A 22329-nucleotide genomic window follows, 5' to 3' on the forward strand; every position below is an offset into this window, starting at 1 on the left:
TTTCCCCCTTCTTTCATCATGGAACAGAAGGGAGTCCCAGCACCTTGGCATGGATCCAGACCCCGCCAGGCAGCTTTATTAAGAGACAGAGAATGAGTGAAGAAGGCTCCTTTCCCACCTCTTCTCTCCCAATGGCTAAGCCATGCCTTGGGCTGCTATGGAGATGGTCAGGTGATGCAATCAGGCCTTTATTTCCCAGAAGGAAAGGTTTAGGGAAGAGCAAGTAGAGTTTTCTCCATGACTTGCCCTAGATGACCTCAGAGGTCTGCTCGACTCAAAGATCCCGTGGTCTTATGAGCTTCTCTCCTTTCTTCCAATTGCTTAGGACAAAACACCAAGAACCAAAAGAGAACTTTGTTCAGCCAAGTGTTCTCTCCACTCTGTGTAGACAGAGTGCTGACCATGGACCAAGCATAGAATGCAAAGAGTACCAGCAACTGAGCCAAGCTGAGATGCCAAGATTCAAGCTGGGGATTCCATTTCTGTAGGCATGAACTCAGTCAGCACCAACTGGGTAATCAGCCAGCCCTGCTTGACTTAAAAAAAAAGTCATCAAATCCCCCAATACTTCTGAAAGGTGAATCAAAATTGGCTTTATAGATAGTATTTTGGGAATAGAAATGACCAGCAAGCTGCTGCTCAGTCGTTTGTAACAAACAGACTGGGGCTTTCTGCTGTTCATCATTACATAATACAATAGCCCTATTTTCATTTTTGTAATGGCCCCCAAAATTAATCAAAACTTTTTTTGGTGGTCTAGACCTGATTTCAGCAATATGAGGAACTCCCAGTGTGAAAACTCCCTTCAGTGATGCAGATTGTAACCTAATTAGTAATATATAGTTTTGCAGATTTGGGGTGGAGCAGGGGAGTATAGAAGCGAAACACATTGAGAAGTTAAATAATTCCCCCATTCTTACATAGCTAGTGTATATCAAAGGTACATGTCAAACCCAAGTTTTCCTAATACTAAGACCGGCCTTCACCCTGACATTTAATTTTCAAATAAAAATTTTAACAAAAATTTATTTTAATTAAAAAGACAAATACAAATGCATGTCAGAGAGCATTTTGTTGGGGGTGAGGGAACCTAAAGGAACCTAAAACTAAAATTGATAGCAATTAATTCAGTTGAACAAACTACCATAAGGTATCAGAAATCCTAAAAGGCTGGAGATCACTGATCTCACCAAGAATAGGAAAACAGGAGACAATACATTTCCACTTACTAGAATTCAAAGGTCTGAAGAGGTGGATTTTCTTCCCTAGATGAGTAGATAAAACGAGGGATTCAGAAATAAAATTCTAAAATGTTTCTGCTGGTATAAATACCCTTCTGTGGTTCAAAATGATATTCACATGTTATCACTCAATTTCAGTTCTTCAAAGGCTTGTGGCTTTCCATGACTTCAAGTCATCCAATGTAACTGGAAAAATATTGGTATTAAAAAGATAAGCCTTAGTTTCGGGGAGAGAGCCTGGACTTACTTAAAAAAAACTTTTCAATTTCCTAAAGCAATGATGTTTCTTCTCCTACTATGCAAATTACAGGTCCAGTCGATCGTTCTTTTGCAGTGTCTCTGTAACACACACACACATACATACTTATCCATATATGTATACATGTATGTATAAAATACATCTATATATGTATATATTAAAATATATACATGCTTTATATGAATATATAAATATACCTGTACTATAAATGTCTATGTGTGTATATATGTATGTTTATGTGTATATTTACATACATATACATTGATAGACCAGAGCTATATGGAAGAATGTATAGATCACTAGTTCTGAAGTCAGAAGACCTAGGTTCAAATGCAAACTCCCTGGTCCTCAGTGAAGAATGCCAGGCTGAACTACACACCCTCTAAGTTCCCTTCCACCTCTAAATCTACAGTCCTATGAACTTCATAAAGTAAAAGTGAAATAAGAATTATGTATTGTTAGGGAGGAGGGGGAAAGAGATGGCCCATGAAAACTTTATAATTCATATGAAAGTGTCTATAATCTCTACTTGCTCTTTTTGGAATTTTGGTTGCCTTTTTCCTTTTTTTTCAATTTGACAAACTTGTACTTGTGTGAAGGTGACTGTGGGGCTGGGGTTGGAGGATGGAGATTGGGGAAAAGCCGCCAAATCGATCCTTTTCAACCACACAGTGGATCTTTGTAGCTGTCTGTCACCAGCCTTCCTGCCCAATTCCATATCATCAGAGCTGTGATTGTCTTCAGCTGTAGCCTCACCTCTGTTCCCTGGCTCTTTACATAACCTGACCTCCAACAAGCCAAGTATATCTGTTTTCTTTGTGCTCATGTGTTTCTAGTATCGACACCAACCCTGTTCTTCACAAAGGGTGGGTTCCCATGAACTCCATTCTTGATTTTATTACCAGCTGGTTCTTATTAGAGATTAACCAATAAAAATGAGTAATACAGTCGCCAATGTGTAGTACTTCTATGTAGCTAGAAGTAGCACTTCTCCATGTGTTTCAATTTACCAATCAACCAATAAAACTCTGCCCTTCAATGAACTGAATTCCATACCTCACATATTTTGCTTATTTTGATAAATGCAGCTTTTCATAGATAAAAAGAGGAGGAATCTGGCTTCCACTGTCTCCTGTTAGCAAGAGCATTTGTGTTTGTTCGATGAATTAGCCGATGCTGCTTGATCTCCTCTCTGACAGCTTATTACTCCTCAGTTTCGGAGCTTCTAATGTTTCTATTTGAATACTCCTTGTCAGCGCCTGTTGTTAAAGTCTGCCATCAGAGCTCCACAGAAACAGGCCAGGTTGTCTTTGCTTCCAAAGGCTTGTTTTCTTAAAGACACCCTCGTCTCTCAAATTGTTCACTCTACACCTGTTTGTTTCTTTGTTCTAAAACAAGTATTTGTAACCTGGGGATCCGTGACCTTGTTTAAAAAGCAAAATATTTGGATAACTGTTTCAACAGAATTGGTTTCCTTTGTAATCCAACGTATTTTATTTTATACATTTAAAAACATTGTTTGGACAAGGGGTCTGTACATAGGCATCCCCAGACCATCACCAGAGTGGTCCAGGACCCCAAAAACTTGAAGATCCCTTGGTCTAAACATAGTGTTGACCCAGTGAGTTCTCTTTCACTTGTACTTCCTGTGCTTGGTCCTTATCCCAGTTCCCACTTCTGAATCGCATGGATCATAAGAAACCACTGGGACTATTCTTGATTCCATTCCCCCTATCTCTCCCAGCCAGAGGATTATAGGACTTAGAGCTGGAAGGGCCCTTAAAGAATGCCTAGTTCTCAACTTGGAGTCTATGAACTGGGTCTTTTTTTCTTAATAGATAGCCATTTCAACGTAGTTGGCATCCTTTATAATTCTATTTTATGCATTTAAAATGAGGCTTCATGAAACTTGGCAAAGGGGTGCATGACACACATATCCCACCCCCCAAAAAGTTTAAGAACCCTGGGTCTAGTGCCTTGTTATTTTATAGATAAGGAAATGCAGGCCCAGACGAGGGAAGTTACTTTTCCAAAGTCATACAATGACAAATAGCAGTTAGGATTGGAACGAGGGTCCTTTAACTCCCCAATGCAGTGCCCTTTCTACGAGCCTGCACCATCTCTGGAGTTTTCTGATACGCAAAAAAACCTTAAGGAATCCAAATGGGAGGAATATGAATATTTTTAACTCTAATTTGATCATTGGCAAAGATGCAGTTAGGTAAAGCTTTTAAAGGAGCAAGAAATTCAGAAAAGAAGAAGAAAACAAATGCTGTGCAATCCAGTATTTATTAAAGGCCTACTAGGTGCCTAGCACTGAGGAAGAGACATAGAAAAGTAGGCATAGCTAACAATCTCGATTTGAAGTTTACAAAAGGAGGAAACAGGCATTTATTAAGTGCCTACTGTGCACCATGCTAAGTGCTTTATGAATGTTATCCCAGCTGATCCTCACACCAACCCTAGGAAATAGGTGCTGTCTCCATTTTACAGTTGAGGAAAATGTGGACAACTGGGGTTAGGTTAGGTGATTTCCCAGGTTCATATAGAACTATGTGTCTGAGGCCAGATTTGAAGTCGGGTCTTCCAAACTCCAGGCCCAAAGGGATTTATATACCTTGTTTCATTTGGTCCTCTCAACAATTTCATGAGAGACAAACACAGGTGTTATTATCCCCATTTTGCAGATAAGAAAAATGGAGAGTAAAAGTGACTTAATTGTGTCTTCACTGCTAGTGGATATCAATGATGACAGTCTCTCTGGACTCTTGGTTCCATTCCCTTTTCAATATCCTTCCACATTTCAACACTGTTCCTGCTCCAGATTTTATAGTCTAGAGGGGGACAAAGTAGCATACAAGAAGTTTCATATGCAAATAGTGTTTTGTTTTTTGTTTCTTTTTGTTCAGTTTTCTTTCAGTCAGTGACTTGTCCAGGGTCACACAGCTAGTAAGTGTCTGAGGCCAGATTTGAATTTAGGAAGATGAGTCTCCCTGACTCCAGGCCTTGTGTGCTCTATGCATTGCATCACCTAGCTGCCCCAAAAGACACTTAATAAACACTTATTGATTGAAGGATGCATTGATTGATTTTGATATTCAATTTCCTTGTTTTCTTCGCAAAGATACTGGAGCGCCTTGCCGTTTCCTTCTCCAGCTCATTTTACAGAGGAAACTGAGGCAAACAGGGTCGTGCAGATAGTAAGTATCTAGGTAAAATTTGAGCTCGGATCTTCCAGACTCCATGTACCACCTAGGTGCCCCATGTATACAAATAACTACAGTACAAAATAATCAGGATAAGAGTTTGTATTTGTATAACTTCCGAGGCTTATAAAGTGCCTTTAGTGAAGCAATCTGTCATCCTCTTTGATTCACATAATAGCCTTATAGGGTAGGCACCGCAAGGATGATTTGAGTGTTTGTAACTCTCATTCCCTTTCCTAGTGTGCATGCGTGTGATTAGAGTTCACAGGAGGGACAGATCACTCCTAGCAGGAAGGATCAGGAAAGGCCATGCGGAGGAGGTGGCATCTAAACCAGACCAGGAAGAATGAATAGGATTTCAGCCGGGGGCAGGGAGAGATGAGGGGAGACAAGAGCCTGAGCAAAGGCAGTCAGGAGGCGAAAACATTTGAGGTTAGGTCAAGTGTAGGGAGCTGATGTACAGAAAGATTAGAGAGTGTCTTGAGTGATCGACTAAGGAGCCTGGACTTTATTTGGTAAGCAATGGCATGTCCTCTATTAGGAGATATTTATAGAAAGAGCCTTTATGAACCACTCACTATGTGCCAAGCATTGTGCTAAGTGCCGGGAATACATATACATGCAAGCAAAACAGTCCCTGTCCTGAAGCAGCTTATAGAAAGTGTCCCAAAAGTCTTAGTGACATTTTCAAACTAAGACTTTGGGGCCACCCCGTATTTTAATGGGGGAAGAAAACACCTAAAGGGAGGGAGAAATTTGGTTACTGACCCAAAAGAAGCATGGTTTGGAATTGGTGGCTAGGAAGGGAGTGATTCCAAGAAGGATAAACAGAAAGCTTGCTTCTAAGAGCCCGGGATGGACCATGTTTCCAAAGGGGAAGAGGAAGGTGGGGATGATGGCCCAAGTGGAGGCAGTGTGCTTTGGAGCTGGTGGCTGGGAACCAAGGTTTATCTAAGTTTAGTGTCTCTCACAGTACCTAGTACAGAATGTAAGCTCCTTCCCTGCTGGTAGACATGCTGGTAGATTCTTTTGTACTGGAAGCTTGGCCGAGGCAGTCCCATCCCCATGCTCTGGCTCCTGCCAGGCTTAGAGAAAAGCCTGGGGAGCCTGCTTCCAGAAAGGCCCGATAATATGTCAAAGAAGGGCCCTGCCCCTTGATTTTCGGCATGAACAGACATTCTGTACCTAGCTGAAGGCTGCTAACCATCTGGTGAAGGGATGACTGGTGACTGATTGTTGAGCCAGAACTGGAGTGCATTCGAAAGGGGTTAATTGGTTAACTGAGTCTCCTCTCACCCATCTCCCTCTCTCTAACCTGGACTGTGCTAGGCAAAAAGAGATATCTATGGTGACTCTCCTCCCAACCTGGGGTCAACAAGTGGTCTGTGATGAGAATCTCATTGGTTGTCTTTGTTCTTTCTAGCTTTGGCTGTAGGAATATTGAAGATCATGCCCTTCAGTGTTAAGGGGAAATGCATTGGAACTTTTGTTCCTGTTATATTTCCTCAATAAAACTCCCTTTGTAAAAGATAATTGTATGGGGCAGCTAGGTGGGGCAGTGGATGGAATGCTAGATTCAGGAAGACTCTTTTTTCCTGAGTTCAAATCTAGCCTCAGTCACTCACTAGCTGGGCAACCCTGCACCTCATGTCAAAAAAGAATCATTTTCTTCAGTTCAAATCCAGATCGACAGTTGTTAGCTGTGTGACACTCAGCAAGTCATTTAATTATGTTTGCCTCAGTTTTCTCATCTGGAGAAAGGAATGGCAAACCACTCCAGAATCTTTGTTAAGAAAACCCCCAACATGACTAATGTGAAAATATGTTTAATGTAAACGTTTATGTAGAGCCTATATTAGACCGCATACTGTCTTGGGGAGGGGGACAGGAGGGAGGGAAGGAGAGAAAATTTGGAACTCAAAAGCCTGGGGAACTGAATGTTGCAAAGTAAAAATTAATAAATTAATTTAAAAGAAAAAACCTTCAATTGGATCACAAAGAATTGGGCTTACCAACAAAAGTTAATTGAAGTTAATTAGTTTAATGTCCCTAATCACTGCTGATTAACTTTGGGGAAGAACATACTAGAATGGGGCTCCCTCAAGCTGACGGTATTAGAGACACATGCACTCCTAGAACCTTGAAGGAGACATGTAGGCAGCCTCCCTCTGAATAAGCACAGTCTCACTGTGGTTGTATGTAAGCACATTTAATACAGTAATAGTTTAATAATGTATTACATCATAGTGTTATAGATCATGTCCCCATTACACAGGAGTTGACACACAGATATAAAACAGTGAGCAATAAAGACAGCATAGAATCGTCTCCTTATCTAGATCCTCATGTCTTCTCTTTCTCCCATCATGCCTAGGAGAGTGCCAGCCCAGGCACAGAGTAGAGTCTCTGCATATTTCTGTCAAATGATTGAGGTTTATAGGACACAAACCTATACTGGAAGAAGCAGAAGGAGAGAAGATATAATATTCCAAGGGAGCACAGACTACCAAGCAAATAAAACAGGGCACTACTGGCAATACACTATTAATTGACCCTCTCTTGCCAAAGATTTTAATTTGGTGACATCTAGGGCAGTCTCAAAAAGGGGAATGTGATAGTGAGGGCCAGGGAAAGTGGGGGAGGGAGGGTGACTAGACCAGTCAGTTGTCTTAGGTCCCTTTGTACCCCAACGTGTAGTCCTGCCCTCAAGGAGTTGACAGTTTGAATTTGGGGAAACCTCTCTCAAATCAAAGGCAGTTACCAGGTTCTAAGACCCTTCCTTTGTATATGGGAGAAGCTTTTGCTGATTTCTCTGTCTGGAATATTCCACCCTTCTCCCCTTACCCTCACTCTTCTGTATGCCATGGAAAACATTAACCATTCTTCATAGCCAGACTCAGATACTGATTCCTCTAGAAGTCGTTCCTGCCCACCTTAGATCAATCAGTAGAAGCACAAAAAGGGTTAATTGGGGCTTTAAAAAAAAATCTAAGTTGAGATATGTATAAAATAGTTAAATAAAAATACACAGAATAAATGAATACAGCCAAGCTGGATGGCAAGAAGGCAAATATTAAACATTATCTCATTATCGGGTAGAGAATTGGGAGGGACCTCTCGAATCCAACCCTCTCATTTTATAGATGGGTAAACTGAGGCCCAGGAAGAGGAAGTCATTTGCCCAAGGTCACACAGGTGGTAAGGAGCAGAGCTGGAATTTTTCCGTGACTCCAAATTCAGTTGGAAAGGTTAGTGCTCATCATAGCACGTTGCTTCAATTACAGAATCTCAGAGTTGAAAAGAACCACCCAAGCCATCTAGTCCAAACCCACACTGTCCTTTCCATCCTTCCTAGAATCAGTTGGCATGTTGCTTAGTTTTTTAAAATGTTTTTCTCCCTCTTTTTTAAAATCTTTTAGAGTAAGGGACAGTTCTTTGGGAAAAAGAGAGGATATTAAATGTCGATGGTACAAAAATGAAAGATGGCTTCCACATTCTGACATGATATGTAGTGTTTCATACCCATAATTCCCCACCTCTGCAAAAGGGCTGGCCCTCTCTTGCTAATGCCTTGTCTGCAGAGCTATATCCCATGTACTCCACTGGTATTTAAACAATGTCTACAGAGGTAATAAAAGAGTCCCCCACCTGGCACCTTGGACAGAGCCCTTCTGTAGGCTTGGCAAATGTCATATGGAAAAGAGAAGTAACAAGATAAGCAGAGAAGAGTGCATTGCCATCCGAACCATAGAAGGGGGAGCCCAAGACTAACAGTTCCCTTCCTTTAAACTGTTTTCTCCTAGTCGCCATCGAATAGGTTTGTTAAAACTTTGATCTGCATATTTCTACATAACTCTGGGGCTCATCTCCCACCTAGGCAGCTGGACCTGAAGTCAGGAAATCTTGAGTTCAAATCTCGCCTCTAACACCATTTTTGTGATGCTGGACAAATTTCTTAACCACCTGTCTGCCTCCATTCTCTCATCTGTAAAATGAAAATAATAATAACATTTACCTGCCAGGGTTGTTGTGAGGACCCAAGTAAGATAATATCTTATTAAAAGTGCTTTGCAAGTCTTAAAGGAATATCAACACTAACTATAATTATTGGTCATCATTGTTAATACTCACATAGGACTATAAGAAAAATTGTCAAGTGAACATTAATACATGGGCAACAATGGCCATTAATCCCCAGGTACCACAAACAGAGCTTCTGAAATCCATTTCCTTGCAGAGGCTGCAGAGCCTTTTGGGCTGACTTTGAGTCTTAGGTTTTTGTTTTGTTTTATTTTTTAAGCATCAGTTGTCACTTTCTACTCCCTCATCAGTTTCTTACTTCACTCTCCCCAGAATCCAATTTTCCCCTCATTTAAGAATTAATAAACACTGAATCAATCAAAGCATAATTATTTCTACCTGGGAGGAGTATACAAGTCGAGGGATGGAGGCCGGTGGGGTGATCATGGTTGGTTGTCACCTAAGCTATTCTGATCTTTGTACAAATAAACTGATAGATAGTTCAAAGAACCAGACTGTGGTATGGCCAGTCAGTTTTGACCATCTGGACTACAGGATCTGTTCAATCATGAAAGAGTCAGCCCTTCAACCAACCAGAAAAAAAGTTAGCAGAACATTTCATGTGAATCAGCCACATAGACCCTATCATTGTTTTTGAGCCATGTCTTCTTCACTGAAAATAGCAGTAACTTGCTGAGAAGTGAAATTGTTTGCCAAACCTCCCAGTCTCCAATCTTCTTAATCTTGGGCTTCCCTCTCTCTCACTTCTCATATTCAATCAGTTACCAAGTCCTGGAGACTTGGCCTCCATAACAGTCCTTTCTATTTCCACTTTTACCAGCCTTTCATCACCACTGACCTAGGTTACTGCAGCAGCTTCCCTACAGATCTTCCCGTCTCCCCTTTCACCCCTATCTAGTCCCTCTTTCCTACGGTGGCCAAGATAATCATTCTTATGCTCATATATGGTCTGTTCGCTTGTTATTTGTATTCCCAGTGCTTACCATGGCTCTTGGTACACAGTAAGTATTTAATGAATGCTCTATCAGTCACTTATCTTACCTATTATTTGTCATCTACCTTTCTCTATCTATCTTTTCTTTATCATCTATCATCTCCCTATGATCTGCTCCTCTATCATTTATCTTATCATTTCCATCTATTGTCTCTTTATCACCATCATCTCTCTATAATTGATCTCTTTAGCATAAATCTATTTTCTATCATCTACCTGTCATCTATCACATATCTATCTTCTATCTACCCATCATCTATCATCTAAATAGCTCTATCCATCTATCAATCCCATTCATCTATCTATCATCTATTATCTATCTATCCATCATCTATCTATCAATCATCTAAATAGTTATCTATCCATCTATCTGTCCATCCATCTACCTATCTATCCATCACTTATCCTCTATCTATCCATTATCTATCCATCATCTATCTGTCGATTATCTAAATAGCTATCTATCCATCTATCTAACCATCAACGATCCTCTATCTATTCATTATCTATCTATCTATCCATCATCTAAATAGCTATCTATCATCTATCTATCCATCCATCTACCTATCTATCCATCACCTATCCTCTGTCTATCCATTATCTATCTATCCATCATCTATCTGTCTATCTATCCATCTATCCATCATCTATCTGTTGGTCATCTAAATAGCTATCTATCCATCTATCTATCCATCACCTATCCTCTAGCTATCCATTATCTATCTATCCATCATCTATCTGTCTATCTATCCATCATCTATCTGTTGATCATCTAAATAGCTATCTATCCATCCATCTATCTAACCATCACCTATCCTCTATTTATCCATTATCTATCTATCTATCCATCATCTATCTATCCATCATCCATCCATCAATCCACTGATCCATCAATCCATCCGTCTATCTATCTATCTATCTATCTATCTATCCATCTATCCATCTATCAATTTATCTGTCTATCCATCTATCTGTCTGTCTGTCTATCTATCTATCTATCTATCCATCTATTTATTTCTACCACTTTTACTTGTAAGGCTCTTCGTTTCTCTTCATGTTTATTGACGTTTCACTCATTCTTTTAAAGCCCAGGTCAAACAAACTTCCCCCTCAGATCTCCCATGGTGCTTTGATTTGCACATCTCAAAGACATTTCTCATGTTCCATTAGGTGGTTCAGTGGATAGAGTGCCAGGCCTGGAGCCAGGAAGACCTAAGTTCAAATCCAGCCTCAGACATTTATTTTGTGACCCTGGAAAAGTCATTTAACCATAGTTTCTTCACCTGTACAATGGTGATAATAATCAACGCTGGCATTTAAATAACCCTTTAAGTGTTGCTAAGTACTTTACAACACTTCACAATAATCTTCTTGGGAGGTAGATGCTACTTTTATCTCCATTTTACAGATGAGGAAACTGAAGCAAACAGAAATTAAGTGACTTGACCAGGGTCACATAGCTGGTAATGTCTGAGGCTCAGTTTGAACTCAGATCTTCCTGACTCCAGCTCCAGTGCTCCATCCACCCTGCCATCTATCTTTTAGAGTTGTTATTAGGACAAAATCAGATTATGCAAAGTGCTTTGCAAGCCTTAAAACACTATGTAAATGCTAGCTATTAATATTATCATTTCTATTTTTTTTTTAATTTGTGTCATCTCACTAGACTGGGATTCTTGAGAGCAGGGATCATATCTCATCTAAAACTATATCTCCACTAGCACCTCTGGGGCCTAACACAAAACTTTGCACACAGTAGGCACATAATCAATGTTTGTTGCTCCTACCTAAATATAACAGGCTAATTATTGGCAGGAGGAGAATTCACAGATAGATATTATAAAGTACCTGGAATAACAGGAGCGCTTCATTGGGAGAAGTTGGGGTGGGGTACAAAATGACAGCACCACCTAGGTCTCTAGCCACCTGGCAATGCTTGGTCAACATAGCATTGCTAGAGAAATCCTCTTCAGGTCTACCCCATTTGACCCAACCTGGCCAAAATTCCTCCCTGAAAATTTGCAAAGACATTTAGTTCTCTAAGTTGTCATAGTGGCAGAGTAAATTTTCAACAAGGAAAATCTGCAAATGCTTGCTGCATGCTCAAGCAAAACTGCTCAGGAAAATTCAAGAACTTAAATCTCTATTGTGTGGGTTTCTTTTAAAGTTAGCAAGTTATTGCTGGCATTTAACTAAGGAAATATTTTTCTTTTTTTTTCTTTTCCTTCTTTTAAAAAAAAGCCAAAATGTTCCTTGCTTGTAACTTTTCAAATGGATAATTTATAGAAAAGAATGTCCAGTTTCTCCTTGAGGAGGGTCATCTCCATGGCATGAAGGCCTCTATCTCTTGGCTGATCACACCCGTTGCTTCCCTTTCTGGCCCAAAGACCTGAGCTTGGCTTTATTATCACTTTTCAGCAGGAGAACAAAAATACAGTAAACCTTTCCATTAAGCGGAGCTGCTGAAAGGGGGCACTTTATTGTTTTAAGGTAGTTCAAAGGCAGCTCCAAAGCTCCCTGTAAAAACAGGCAGGAGTTCATGAAAACCCCCAAGGTATAAATGTATGAACGGGATGCTTGAATGCTTGTCTGCTTGCTTGGCTACTAATAGGAACCCTTTTCTCTCCCTTGAAGGGCAGATTCAGGCTAGGGAAGCTCCAGTCAAGAAATGTCAGAGAAAATTCATCCCCATCGCTAAGTCTTCAATCCTTTGTATTGGCGCCTTTCTGTTATCAACAAATCCCAAAGCTTCCTGGAACCAAAGGAGTGTAGAACTGAGCAGATCTGAGAGATTGGCTAATCCAACACTTTCTTTTTTACAGATGAGGAAACTGGGGCCCAGACAGAAGAAGTGATTTGTCCACTTGTACTCAGGGAGGCAGGAGTAGCCAAGCCAAGTCCTGTGCCTCTGAGTCCAAATTCATTCTTGTTTTCAGTTGTCACAATACATGGCCTTTCCCATAGATTTAGTGTGGACTGGTTTATGACATGGCTGTCAGGAGCCAACCAGGAGGATGTCCTTTTTTGTTGTTGTTTTTGACAAGTGTCATTCAAATGATCCATAAGCAGGCTTTGACAATCACTCTTCCTAATGCTTAGTCACAACTGTGACTTCCTAGAATCATGAAATGAGAGCTGAAAGGGACCTATCGGATCAATTCAATTTAATAATCAGTCATAAAATACCTACTGTGTGCCAGACACTATGCTAGGTATTAGAGACCCAGAATCAAAAAAGCCAAGTAGTCCATGCTGAAAGGACTTTCCCTTCTGTTGAGTGTAACTTTATTATTTTAGAGGGAGTATCCTGGGTCTCAGAGAGGTAAAATAACTTTCCCAAATCAGCAAGTATAGAACATTGGGCTTGGAGTCAGAAAGATCTGAGTTCAAATACAGCCTCAGATACTTCCTAGATATGCGACTCTGAACAAGTCACTTAAACTCTATTTGCCTCAGTTTTCTCAAACTATTAAAATAGGGATAATAACTATTAACTTTCCTTGGTTGTTGTGAGGATCACATGAGAAGAAGTTTGTAAAGCACTTAACAGAGTTCCCTTTCCCTCTGATAGAGCCAGATCTCAAAACCAGGGACTCTCATTTATTAATCTTGTGTTCTTTTCACTCCATCAGGCTGGTGGGGCCCCCAGGAAGAGACAGCTTTCCTGCTTTCATTTCTTGATATGACATAATTCCTGTCACGTAGATTTCAGGTTCTAGAAGTTCTCCTGCTAAGAGGAAACAATACAGAGAGGGAAGTAATACTGAGACTTTTGGGGTGGGGGGTAATAGCTGAGAAGCATAAAAATATAATGGAGAAAAACTCATTTGTAGCTCTTTTAACACAGTGCTGCTATCTCTCTGTCTCTCTGTATCTCCTCTCTGTCTCTGTCTCTTTCCCCTTTTCCCTTCCTCTCTCTCCTCCTCCCTTGTCCCTCCTCTGTCTCTGTATCTTTCTCCTTTTGTTTATGTCTTAATCTATTTTCTCTCTCTTTTTCTTCTTTCCCCTCCCTCTCTTCCTCTCTCTCTTTCCCCCCTTCTCTGTCTCTTTTTCCTATTGTCTGTCTTTATCTATCTTTATCTGTCTGTTTCTCTCTTCTTCTCCTTCCTTTGTTCCTCACCCCTTCTTTGTTCCCCTTCTCTGTTTGGTTCCCTTTGTCTCTGTCTTTATCTAACTGTCTCTCTCTTTCTCTTCTTCCCCTCCCTCTTTCTCCCTCCCTCTCCTTTCCCCCTTCTCTCTCTCTGTCTCATTTTCCCTCTGTCTGTCTGTCTGTCTGTCTGTCTGTCTGTTTCTCTCTGTCTCTCTCTTCCCCTCTACATCCCCCCCCTCCTCTGTCTCTTCCTCCCTCTGTCTCTGTCTGTCTGTCTCTCACAGCACATGGATTTTCACTTCAATTAAAGTTTGTGAAAAATATTTGTGCATTTTGAGGTGTTTATTCACCCTGGAAAACTGGCTGCAGCTCAAATTCTGTGCTTTTCAGGGAAGATTATAAAATACAGATTTGAATCTTCAAAACAGAATGCAGTTAGCAATTGTTCATTTGTTGAAAAAACTTTTAAACTTCCCTTTGTTTACTCGATTGCTTGCGGGGTTTTTGCTTGTTTACAGTTTTTTTAAAAAGCAGCAAAAAATTAAAATGGATAACAGGCAAAACAGATGAAATGCTTTCAGGATTTTCCATAATGAGTTAAGCATTTTCTGATGACTTGCCAGAGCGTGGAGAAAGCTGAATATACAAAGTGAATGTTCAAAATTACTATACATCAAAAATAGTTATGCTATGTTAAAAAATAGAACATTGAAGCTGAAAGGGATATTAGGACATAGAATATCAGAATCAATCAACGCATCCGTCAATCAATAAGTATTTATTAAGTATCTTTGGGGCAGCTAGGTGGTGCAGTGAATAGAGCACCAGGCCTGGAGTCAAGAAGATTCATTTTCCTGAGTTCAAATATGGCCTCAGACACTTACTTACCCTGAGGCAAGTTTGCCTCAGTTTCCTCATCTGTTAAATGAGCTGGAGAATAAAATGGCAAAGATTTCAGTATGTTTGCCAAGAAAACTCCAAAAGAGGTCACAAAGAGTCAGACACAACTAAAAACCATTGAACAACAACAATATAGTAATGTAGTTGAGAGATTAATGAGGTAATAAGGGCCTGAACCTATAAGGTCTTTTTGCTTCTTCCATTACTAGAAGACTCTCCTTCCTTAGACATCTTAAAAACCATCTTACCCTTATGCCAGTTGCAGAAGCATATCATTTTTGAGTAGGTAATTTCAGGTCTTGGTGATTTTATCCATATGAGTATTCCCTTAACCAGGGGTGGGGAACCTGTGGCCTCAAGGCCACATATGGCCCTCTAGGTCCTCAAGTGCAGCCCTTTGATTGAATCCAAACTTCACAGAAGAAATCCCCTTAATAAAAGGATTTGTTCTGTAAAACTTCTAGGACCTTGGGTGTGGTCTTTTGACCCAGTTCAAGTTTTATAGAACAAATCCTTTTATTAAGGGGATTTGTACTGTGAAGTTTGCATTCAGTTAAAGGACAGCACTTGAGGACCTAGAGGGCACATGTGGTCTCAAGAAGCAGTTTCCCCACTACTGCAACCCACACATATCACAATTTCAACATGCCTTGCTGAATGGTCTCAAGAGTTGCTATGGCTCACAAACTTCATCACCTGGCAGGCAGCTCTTTGATGATAAGCTTGTCCTCATACATCTCGTCTTCAGATGACTGGTTAGCCTCCTGCTCAGTTGCTAGGCTTATTCTTGAAGCTCTGATTTTGCTGTACTCTTGTAAAATAGTCCTTAGAATCCCTAGGGCAACCATACACCACAAAAAGGCACTGGATGAAGGCTTGAGTGTGGAATGTTCTTCATAGCTTGGTGAAAGACTGAATCGACTGGCCAGTTCATTAGAATGTTTAAAATGTTTAATGTATGCAAGAATACACAGGTGTGCATGCGTGTATGTGAGAACAGATGCAAGTTCAGTTTTTCCACTGCCTTTGGAAGCATAACCATGACCCTGCTTTCCAAGTGAGGAAATTGACATGGAATCAGATTCTGGTCCTGCTAATTCCTGTAGAATTCCAGAATCTCAGAACCCAAAAGGACTTCAGAGGGCACAGGGTCCAACCTTTACCAAGTATCCCCTCTAGAGAATCACTAACAAGTAATTACCCAGGCTTCATCTGATGATACTTTGGTTCTAGAGAACACACTTCCTTCACAGTCAACCTCTTCCACTTTTGAATCCCTCCAATTACCGGGTTCTTCTTATTTATTGGGTGGCCTTAGACAATTCCTTTTCTCTTCTCTGGGACTCTGGGACCACATTTGTCAAATGGAGAGGTAGAAATGTCAGGATCTCAAAGATTCTTTCTAGCTCAAGAACCACGATCTCAAGTTTAATGTTTTGTATAGTGGCAACAAAGCTGGTGAGGGTTGTTCAGAAACTGAGGTGCTGATACAGTCATATCATGCCTATTTTCAAACCATTTCCTTTTTTTTTAATTTTGCCATCAAAGTGACACAGTTGGTCCCTCTGTCCAAATGCAGATATGACCACCACCCTCTTCCCCTTAACCCCCGCTTAAATTCCATTTCATGTAGAAATAACAAATGAAAGAGACAGAGAGGAATTCTGACTTGACATCTAGCCCTACATAGAGCAGAAAAAGCAAAAAGCAAAAATGCTAGGAAGTAGGGGATCCTTAGGTCTTTGCAAAGATTATGGTTAATTCATTGGCTGCGGAAGAGGGTATGTCCCCAAAGACAAACACAGAGCCCATACGCAGGAACCAATGTACAGCCTGATCTGAAGACCTCCCCTCCTGAAAAGATTCAGCCAGAGTCCTTAGTTCTAGCAACCAAAGGTGTAACAGACTCCCCACTGGTCTGCCCAGGTATGGGACCTCTCTCTTGCTGAGGGCACACAAGAAGGTGCTGTTTTCTCAGGCACTAACTGGCTCTCTGCCTAGGCTCATCTGTCTCTTTTGGTTTAGTTGGTGACTGAGCAGGGTCATAGTAGCAATGCTTGTAGCTGACACTTTACAGTCATAAAATACTTCCACTAAAAGAGTTGCTGGCCCTGTAGTTTGAGGACCTTGGTTGGCTTCCTGGTTCTGCCATACCACCCCTTCATGGCTATGGGTGAGTGACTTGCTCCTGCAAAACAGGGGAGTCACATGAAATGATCTCTAAACTGTCTTAGGGAATCTGTCACAGAAAAGAGTGTATTTTAGGTGCCCTTGTTGTCTCCCCCATGAGAAGGTAAGTTCCTCATTGCAAGTAGAGATTGTTTCATTTTTTGTTCTTGCATCCCCTGGACCTAGCTAGCACAGTGCTTGGTATATAGTTGGCACTTAATACGTGCTTTACTGACTGATCAATTGAATGGTAAAGTGTAGGATTTGGAGTCAGGAAGACCTGGAATCAGATCTTGCCCCATCTTCTCACTAGCTTTGTGATCCTAAACAAGTCACTTAATTATTTTAAGCCTCAGCTTCCTTATCTGTAAAATGGAGATAATCATAGCACACACTTTGGAAGATTAAATGCAATACCATTTGTAAAGTGCTTTGTAAACCTTAAGAAATAACAACAGCTGGCATTCTCTAGCATTCTAAGGTTTGCAAAACACTTTACACACACGGTCTCCTTTGAGTCTCACAACAACCCTATGAAATAACATCTTTTGATTATCCTGACGAGGCTCAGGAAGGCTAAGCAATGGGTCCAAGGTCATATAACTAACAAGGGTCTGAGGGCAGGATTCAAGCCGAGATCTCTTAATTCTATATCTAGCAATCCATCCACTATACCATCCTACCAGCTCTCCACCAGGCTGCTGCCAACGGCTTCTATGTAAATGTCAGCTATTACCTTTATTATCATTATTCCACCTGATTTAATTCCAGCAAAGCAGCATGGTGTGTTGTTGTTGTTTATCCTTCATTTTTGAAGAAGTCCAATGATATCAAGCAATGATGTCTTGACTTGCTTGTGAATTGGATTTAAGTGAGGCAGAGCTGTGCAAAGTCATCAGACTCACTCTTGATTCCAGAGTCATCAAAGTCCAGTAACAGGAAGAAAAGTCAAGATGATTGGCAATGGCCTGGGACGCAGTGGATGACCTTGGCATCTTCCATGTTTGACCAAGATCTAAGTACTCCACAGTGACTGCTTTAGCTGTTTTCATGGCCATCATAACAAATTGTCCTCATCTACTCATTCCACCTACGGAAGTCTTCATATCCTTGGGGTAGACACCCCTGTAACTCCTCAATGGATATGAGTTCTGTTGGTTTTCCTTACCTTGGTTTAGCCTATCTGCCTAGATGATTTTACCAGAGTATGGCTGCTGTGCATACTATGGCTTCTTGGAGCCATGGGCATATTAAAACATAGTAGTAATAGTCAGGAGATCTGGGTTCCAGTTTGGGATCTAAAACATCCTAGATTGTGATTCTGGGTCAATTAATTAATTTCCTGTGACTCTGTTTCTTCATCTGTAAAAAGAGAGATCATAATACTACTTCACAGGGTTTCCTATTAGGAAATATATCATAAACCTTAAAGAGCTACATAAATGTGAAATATTATTATATTCCTTTATACAGGTCCCTCAATAACTAATTTTATAGATGGAGAAACTTAGAGAGAAATAAAAATAATTTGCCTAGGCATCAAATAGCCAGACTCAAGAGACTTGGATTATTCATAGCATGACCTTATCATTAAGTCCAGTGCTCTTGCCAATAAACCATATAGCTTCTCGGATTTGATCAAATCATGGCAGAGCAGAAAAGAAACTATTTCATAAAAACTTTTTTTTTATTTTCTTGGTTTTTTCTCTTCCATCAGTTTAACTGAATTATTCATTTTTCAGCCAGTTACTTCAGCAAAGTCAGAACATGCTGCCCTTACAGAGAATCATCAGATTTCAGGATTGAAGGAGGACTCAGAGATCATCACCAAGAACACTCTGACCCATGAAGAAATACTATCAATATGGCCTTAATTATCTGATAGTGCAATGAGGACAGGGTTGGTGGTTCTTTTCAAGGAGAACCAGCTAGCATTGTGTCAGCACCCGACAACTGAGTGAAAGACTATGGAGACTATACAGGATTTGGTGTCAGAAGACCTGGGTTCAAATCCTTTCTCTGTCAACTAGCTATCTGTGTGACCTTAGACAAGTCCCTTTTCGACTGTAGGCCTTAGTTTTCTCATCTATATCCAAAGGTGTTGTATTAAAGGTCCCTTCTAGAGCTGAACCAGTGATGGCCCAATGATCTATGAACTGGGAACTGTACTGTGGTACAGCTAAGCATTTATTAAGCACCTACTATATGCCAAGGGTGTATGAGGTGTTCAGGGATGATTAGCACCTCTGGTGTGAGGGCTGCTTATCTACCTTTCATGTCTGCTTCTCACCCAACTCTCACCTGCGGCACCAAGAAGCTGTAACATGTACAACGGCAATACCCCCTAATCCATCTCAGCAGATGGGATAAACCAGGTTGAGGGTAACTGATGGGCCTCAAACATGTTGGTGAGTTAGGGGGATGTCTGTCCCAAGCATGTGAAGACTTCCCCAGTGGAATGGGTGGATGAAAACAGTTTGTTCCATCAGCTACGAAGGCAGCTGAAGCAGGCTCTGTGGAGCACTTAGAGCTTGGTCAGACTTTGAAGAACAAAGGTCATCCATTGCATCCTGGACCATGGCCAGTCATCTTGACTTTTCTATTGCCATGATAATTTGATGACTCTGGAAGAGAGACTGAGGCTGATGACTTTGTACAACCCTGCCTCACTTAAATCTAATTCAAGTGCAAGTCAAGACATCCCCCCCATGATGTCAATTGTCCTCTTTGAAAACGAAGGACGAACAACAATTATAAATCAGGCACTGTACTAAGTGCTAGGACTACAAAGAAAGGCAAAAGCAGACCCTGCCCCCAAGGAGCTCAATTCTTTACACATCGTGAAAAGAATTATTCCTCTACATATGTAGTGTAAATGGGAGGTAATCTCAGAGGGAAGGCATCGGGGTTGGGGGTGATGAGAGAGCTGGGAAAGGTCTTTTGCATAAGGTGAGATTGGAGCTGAATCTTGGAGAAAGCCAGGAGTTAGAGGGAGAAAGAGAGAGTATTTCAGGCGTGGGGGCAGCCAGTGGCAGAAGCGCGGGTGTGGGAGGTGAAGCATCATCTGGGAGGAGCTACAAGGAGGCCAATGGCACAGGATCGTAGAGGATGTAAAAGGGGAGAAAACAATAACCAGATTAGGAAGAAGTCGGGTCACTCCATGGTCAGAGTCAGGGCCAAGCATCAAGTTACCAGGGAAGGAGTTTGAGGAGATTTGACAAGCAAAGGTGAGCCAGAGTTCAGCATGAGGTGAGAAGTGTGCAGGGCAGGGAGGGCATCCAGGGGCAATTGAGGAAATGAAGACGACCAACCTTGCTGTGCTCCAAGGACCTATGGCCTGTGGTCTCCTCCCTGTGGGTGACAGTCTGACCCTCTTCTGACTCATAAAGGGCCAACTGGCAGAGGCTCCTCACCATGGGAGTCCCACTCTCTGTAGATACGCGTGTGACCTGAGCTACAGAGTTCTCATTGGTCACTTTCATCCATGACAAGCTACAGAGGGTTTCCTAGGGTGGGAGGGGAGAAAAGGGGAAATGAAGAGGGGAAAATAGACATTTAATTTTGTGTTTTTCCAGAAGCATATACATATATTCATGCAAATATTATGTATGTGTGTATATGTATGTGTATATATGCATATGTATATGTGTGTGTATGTATATGTGCATATGTATATGTGTATATGTAGGTATGTGTGTATATATTTATGTGTACATGTATATATACATATGTGTGTATATATGTATATATTTGTTGTTCAGTCATTTCACTTGTGTCTAACTCTTCATGTCCCCATTTGGAGTTTTCTTGTCAAAGATACTGGTATGGTTAGCCTTTTCCTTCTCCAGCTCATTTTACAGATGAGAAAACTGAGGCAAAAGGGTGAAATGACTTGCCCAGGATCACAGCTACTCAGTGTCTGAGGCCAGATGAGTCTTGATGAGTCTTCTTGACTCTAGGCCCAACATTCTATGCACTGTGCCTAATAGCTGCCCCTCAAATACATGCATATACATATATGTGTGTGTATCTATGTATATGTATGTATATGTAAGAGTTTAAACATGACAAATGGCTCAGCAAATAGCTAATGAAAACAACTGGTGAATTTTTAAGATTCACTTATTTATCTTGCTTGTTTGCTTTTGCCCACTCGTTCTACTGGGAGAAGTCATTACATGCTTGGGGTAGACCCCCATAACTCACCTACAGGTTTGAAGCCTATTGGTTAGCCTTAACCTGGTTTAGCCAATTTGCTGACACAGTCTACTGAGCTGTGGCTGCTGCATGTGCTGTGACTTCTTGGAGCCACAGGTGAGAGTTGGGTGACAGAAATAGCTCTCAGCTCCCCGAATCTTAGTCATTCTCTGAGTCATTTGATATGGGCTAGACCCAGTTGTTTCATTTAAGGAATCAAAACCAAAAACCTTATGGGTCAATCAATGAACAAGTATTTATTAAACACCTACTATTTGCTAGGCACTGCTGATACATCTATCTCTTTAATTATCTTTTCCAGAATTTTCCCAAGAATCATAGTCAAGGTCAGTGGCCGACATTTTGCGGACTCTGTTCTCCTCCTTTAAAGAAAAATCAGGACATTTTACCTTCTGAAACCTTGAGTCACCTCTCCCGTTTTTCATGGTCTTTCCGTTTCCACCCCTAGTGGCCCAGCAGTCACACCTACCAGTTCTTTCGGGCCTTGAAGAGTCAGCTCTTTTGGACCAGGTGGTTGAATTTGCCCAGGGCAGTCAGGTGCTCTGGTATTCTCTCCTTACCTATCCTGCACATCAGCTCCCTGTTAGTCAATTTTGTCCTGTTATTTCCAGTGTAAAAGTCATTCTCTTTTATAGAGAAAACACTTAATAGTTCTTCCTTCTCTCAGTTATCACTTAATCATCCCAAGTAAAGGTCCTATCCCCCTTTTGCCCAGTAGAGCTTCCACCCCACTGAAAACCCTTTATTACTGCTCTTAGCTTGCCTTGGTGGATGGAGCTGATTCACATATAAGCATATTTGACACTATTTTTATACAATTGTGCCATATTCTTATATCCATCTTTTTCGTATAATTTAGTTGTATTATCATAACCTCTTTAATCCACCCTAATCTTTTTATAGCCTCTCTCATTGTCCCTGATCTTGTTTCTCTAATAATCTGGCTCAGAGTCTAGGCTTTGAAATTGTTTCTTAGTTTCTCCCAAATTTGCCAAATTTCACTTCTTCCAATTCAATTTTTGGCCTTCTTCACTAATCCAAACCTCTCAGATCACGTATGGGATTTTCTCCTCCTTATTAGGCTTAAGCTCCTCCTACAACTTTACACAGCACTTACTGGCCTAGGAGTCAGGAGACCCCGAATTCTTAGTTTCTTTTGAAGCTCAAATACTGCCTTTTATATGAAATCTTTCCTGATTCCCCAAATGCTG

This window comes from Trichosurus vulpecula, chromosome 3, assembly GCF_011100635.1.
Source record: "Trichosurus vulpecula isolate mTriVul1 chromosome 3, mTriVul1.pri, whole genome shotgun sequence".
Classification (NCBI taxonomy): domain Eukaryota; kingdom Metazoa; phylum Chordata; class Mammalia; order Diprotodontia; family Phalangeridae; genus Trichosurus; species Trichosurus vulpecula.